The 5,579-nt window shown below is 36.0% G+C and overlaps 1 non-coding gene across 1 annotated transcript; it reads right to left on the bottom strand.

The window, feature by feature from the left end:
- Window positions 1-4,185: 4,185 nt before the first annotated feature.
- Window positions 4,186-4,257, bottom strand: TRNAC-GCA. Its single transcript has one exon. It is a non-coding gene; the product is annotated as a tRNA-Cys (tRNA).
- Window positions 4,258-5,579: the final 1,322 nt, after the last annotated feature.

The raw sequence follows: 5,579 nt of genomic DNA, 5'->3' as shown, positions 1-5,579 counted from the left end.
ATTCCTTCTAGCATGAGATGAGTCCTTTCAACCTGCAGACTCAACTCTTTCTTCAGCTCCAGGGTATGTTCTACTATTTGCAGAGTATTTGTTTCTCTGTCATCCATTTCCTTGTCTCCTGATTGAATTGCTATTATATACAATGCTAAGCATTTGGGTTTATTACTTACCTTTTCAAAGGTCAGTTTTCATTTTTTTTTTTCCTGACATTACTTTTACTACTTTTTTCCTCCAGCCATCTAATTTAAGTATTACTAGTGACTCTGTGAAAGAAGAATTTTTTTTATGGGGGAAATAAATAAGCAATTTATGCATTTTATTTTATTTTTTTAATTTTTTTAAATATAAATTTATTTATTTTAATTGGAGGTTAAGATGGATTTTTTTTTTTTTTTGAGGTCCAGAGAACCTTCTTAGTTTTCAGTTCAGTTCAGTTCAGTCACTCAGTCGTGTCCTACTCTTTGCGACCCAATGAATCACAGCACGCCAGGCCTCCCTGTCCACCACCAACTCCTGGAGTTCACTCAGACTCACATCCATCGAGTCAGTGATGCCATTCAGCCATCTCATCCTCTGTCATCCCCTTCTCCTCCTGCCCCCAATCCCTCCTAGCATAAGAGTCTTTCCCAATGAGTCAACTCTTCGCATGAGGTGGCCAAAGTACTCGAGTCTCAGCTTTAGCATCATTCCTTCCAAAGAAATCCCAGGGCTGATCCCCTATAGAATGGACTGGATGGATCTCCTTGCAGTCCAAGGGACTCCTAAGAATCTTCTCCAACACCACAGTTCAAATGCATCAATTCTTTGGTGCTCAGCCTTCTTCACAGTCCAACTCTCACATCCATACACGACCACAGGAAAAACTTTAGCCTTGACTAGATGGACCTTTGTTGGCAAAGTAATGTCTCTGCTTTTGAATATGCTATCTATGTTGGTCATAACTTTCCTTCCAAGGAGTAAGCATCTTTTAATTTCATGGCTTCAGTCACCATCTGCAGTGATTTTGGAGCCCCCCAAAATAAAGTCTGACACTGAACATGCCATGATCTTCGTTTTCTGAATGTTGAGCTTTAAGCCAACTTTTTCACTCTCCACTTTCACTTCCATCAAGAGGCTTTTTAGTTCCTCTTCCCTTTCTGCCATAAGGGTGGTGTCATCTGCATATCTGAGGTTATTGATATTTTTCCCTGCAATCTTGATTCCAGCTTGTATTAGACTTCAATATTGAGTGCTTTTTCCTTCATTTGTTGAAGTTCTCCCCGGAAACGGCACAAGAGACTCCATCTTTTATAAAGATTTCTTCTAATTCTTATTCTTCTTGAGCTTTCTAGCTACAGGATTATACCATGTTGGTATGATTTACTTTACCAAAATGTTAAAAAAGCATCAAATTTTATAAAGTTTAATACAATGACTAACTGCATCAGCATTACACATTTTCAAGTGTCATGTTTATTTCAAATCTTGGTTTTCTTTTTAAGAATAGACATAAATATTCTTTCATATTTTGTCTTAAGCCTCATCTTTTGTCCAAAAGTACAGGAAAAATCATTTCTAAATTTGAAGTTTATCATTTGTGTATGTTGTGAAATAATTTTATTAAATAACTAATGATCTCAAATAGTATATGTTCTTCTTTGGTTTATTTTTTCATCATATATATGTGTATTTACCACATTGTAAACATCATTGCCAAATTTTTTTGGAACCTGAGTTTTATGTATGTCACTGCATATCATTCCACTTTCAGTAATTTCAATCTTTTCATCATTTGAGTTTCAGTTCAGTTCAGTCACTCAGTCGTGTCTGACTTTTTGCGACCCTGTGGACTGAAGCATGCCAGGCCTCCCTGTCCATCACCAACTCCTGGGGTTTACTCAAACTCATGTCCATTGCCAATGTTGCCATCCAACCATCTCATCCTCTGTCGTCCCCTTCTCCTCTTGCGTTTAATCTTTCCCAGCATCAAGATCTTTTCAAATGAGTCAGCTCTTCGCATCAGGTGGCCAAAGTATTGGAGTTTCAGCTTCAACATCAGTCCTTCCAATGAACACCCGGGACTGATCTCCTTTAGGATGGACTGGTTGTATCTCCTTGAAGTTCAAAGGACTCTCAAGAGTCTTTCTCCAACACCACAGTTCAAAAGCATCAGTTCTTTGGCACTCAGCTTTCTTTATAGTCCAATTCCCACGTCCATACATGACTTCTGGAAAAACCATAGCTTTAACTAGACAGAACTTTGTTGGCAAAGTAATGTCTCCATACCAGAATAATATACAAATTTAGATTGCTACCAGTGTTCTGCTAATATAAATATATTTGCAATGAGTATTTTCTAAATGTTTCCTTAGGTACATCTATGAGACATTCACTAGGAGATTATACCTTAAAGGGCAATTGCTTGGTTACAGAATATGGGCAATTCCAACTTTACTAGATATTGCTGGCCAAATTGCACTATAAACTACTTATACCAAATACATTCTGACCGGCAGCATGTGAGAATGCCTATTGTTCCATCTCACTGCCAGCAATTCTTATTTCCATTCTAGCTTTTGCAAGTTTGATATTTGTAAAATACTATTTCATATGAATCTCAGTTGGGATTTTTCTAATAACCAGTGAGCTTGAGTAATCTTCCTGTGACTTACAACTACTTGGGTAGTTTTATCCTTTGTAAATCCTTTATGCAATTCAATTTACAATATTTTCTGTTATATTTTAGATGTGCACCTTATAACAATTGTTTATTCAATATCACAACCAATATTTTAACATGTTTTATAATGCTGTGTTGTGTTCATCAATATTTTAACATGTTACTCATGAGTAATTTTATAATAATCCTTAGTTATTCATACTTACAGCTTCAAGTCCTCCAAATAGTGTTAGGACCAGTCCTATTTCAGATAATTTGCCTTTTAATTTCCAGGTTTACCACCAGCATGATACTTACTTTATTTTTAAACTTCACTTACTTATTGAAAATAATGTTTATTTTATTATCAATTATACACATTTCAGTGGGGATTTCTTTTCTTTTTAAAAAATTCTCTATATTACCAAGATTAGGAGTATATTACTTGTTGATCTGAATTCATAAGAGTTCAGGATAACCTGCTAGATGACCTAGAAAGCACTTCAGACATGGTCTAAGCCCAGCTGAGCATATATAGTAGCAGGAAAGTTTTCAATCCTTTATGAAGGTAACAGGAAAAAGTGTACTTACTCACCAATCTTAAATTTGGGTATTTGTTTTGGTTTTTGAGATTGGAGAGGACTTGGTCCATGCATATATGCTTCTGTGTATCTTTCTTGGATCAGGGATCTGTATAAGCCAGACTCTTTCTCAGTCATACTCTTATGGTACTTCCCCCAGGAATGGGCCATGCAGAATACCAGATTCTCATTCTATGTTAAAGAAAGTGAGATAACACCATTTTAGTTATCTCTGTCCATGCCTTATTCTTCCCTGGAAATCATGACTACTTAACTTGCTGGTATTGAATGGATTAAACTGCCACTATCATAGAAAATCTTAGTAAGATTTCATTTTAATGTGATATTTTAGACATGTGGAATTGTTTTCCAAATGATAAAAATTGTGACACAAGTCATTATTTGACGTTTTGCTTTCTCAGCTATTATAAAACACATAGAAAAGGTATTTTGATACGCACGACAATTGAAACGTCTAATTCCCAAAGTAACTGAGTAGAACAATAACATGGTAAAAATAATTCTTGATAGTTTGATGTGAGTGAGAATTAAGTTATAAGGACTCAAACAAATACCTAAAGCGTAAGAATTGGAATTTAATTAAAAAGAAAAAAAATAACTACATAGTTAAGTTAGAATAATTTACAACATAGCATGGAAAATTCAGCTTAACCCAAGTTTGAATAAGCACAGGCTACAATAAAGCATGAATTTTGAAGCCCTTGAGTTTAAATCAATGGCTCTATAATATTGATAACCCAAGAAAATTCTCAGTCCTAGTTTGTTGATGCTTGTCTGGTGGCTCAGACATAAAAGAATCTGCACACTATTTATATTATTGTGAAGTCGCTCAGTCCTGTCTGACTCTGTGTGACCCCATGGACTGTAGCCCACCAGGATCCTCCATCCATGGAATTTCTAGGCAAGGGTACTGAAGTGGGTTGCCATTTCCTTCTCCAGGGGATCTTCCCAACCCAGGGATTGAACCTGGGTCTTCTGCATTGCAGGCAGACGCTTTACCGTTTTAGCCACCAGGGAATCACACATTTATGTTATATAATACCACTTAAAGCATAGCTTCTGGCATTTTTTTTTTCAGATCAGAAGTATATAAAATACATCATAGAACAGTCTTATGGACTCTGTGGGAGAGGGAGAGGGTGGGAAGATTTGGGAGAATGGCAATGAAACATATAGAATATCATGTGGGAGGCGAGTTGCCAGTCCAGGTTCGATGCATGATGCTGGATGCTTGGGGCTGGTGCACTGGGACGGCCCGGAGGGATGGTATGGGGAGGGAGGAGGGAGGAGGGTTCGGGATGGGGAGCGCATGTATACCTGTGGAGGATTCATTTTGATATTTGGCAAAACTAATACAATTATGTAAAGTTTAAAAATAAAATAAAATTGGAAGAAAAAAAAAAAAAAGAAGTATATAAAATAATTTTACATTTGAAAAAATAATTTACAAGTTTAAATATTTATTGATGATTCAGGGCTAAGTTTGCTGTCAGTTCTTGAGTTCTTAGAAGATGTCAGAAGCTATGCTTTAAGTGGTATTTATATTATATAATACCACTTAAAGTGGTATTCGTATTATATAATACTGCTTAAAGCAGGTATTTATATTATATAATACCACTTAAATCAGATATTTATATTATATAATACCACTTAAAGCAGGTATTTATTATATATAATACCACTTTGATGCTAAAGCTGAAACTCCAGTACTTTGGCCACCTCATGAGAAGAGTTGACTAATTGGAAAAGACTCTGATGCTGGGAGGGACTGGGGGCAGGAGGAGAAGGGGACGACAGAGGATGAGATGGCTGGATGGTATCACTGACTCGATGGACGTGAGTCTCAGTGAACTCCGGAGTTGGTGATGGACAGGGAGGCCTGGCGTGCTGCGATTCACGGGGTCACAAAGAGTTGGACACGACTGAGCGACTGAACTGAATTGAACTGAAAGCAGATATTTATATTATATAATACCACTTAAAGCAGGTATTTATTATATATAATACCACTTAAAACAGGTATTTATTATATATAATACCACTTAAAGCATAGCTTCTGGCATCTACTAAGAACTCAATAACTGACAACAAACTTAGCCCTGAATCATCAATTAATATTTAAGATTGTAAATTATTTTTTCAAATGTAAAATTATTTTATATACTTCTGATCTAAAAAAAAAAAACGTTGAACATCTGGAAATTCATGTTTCATGTACTGTGGAAGCCTGGCTTGGAGAATTTTGAACATTATTTTACTAGCATGTGAGATGAGTACAATTGTGTGGTAGTTTGAGCATTTTTTGTCATTGCCTTTCTTTGGGATTGGAATTAAAA

Source organism: Bos indicus x Bos taurus, chromosome 12, assembly GCF_003369695.1.
Source record: "Bos indicus x Bos taurus breed Angus x Brahman F1 hybrid chromosome 12, Bos_hybrid_MaternalHap_v2.0, whole genome shotgun sequence".
Classification (NCBI taxonomy): domain Eukaryota; kingdom Metazoa; phylum Chordata; class Mammalia; order Artiodactyla; family Bovidae; genus Bos; species Bos indicus x Bos taurus.
This window is presented reverse-complemented; position numbering and strand designations above follow the sequence as displayed.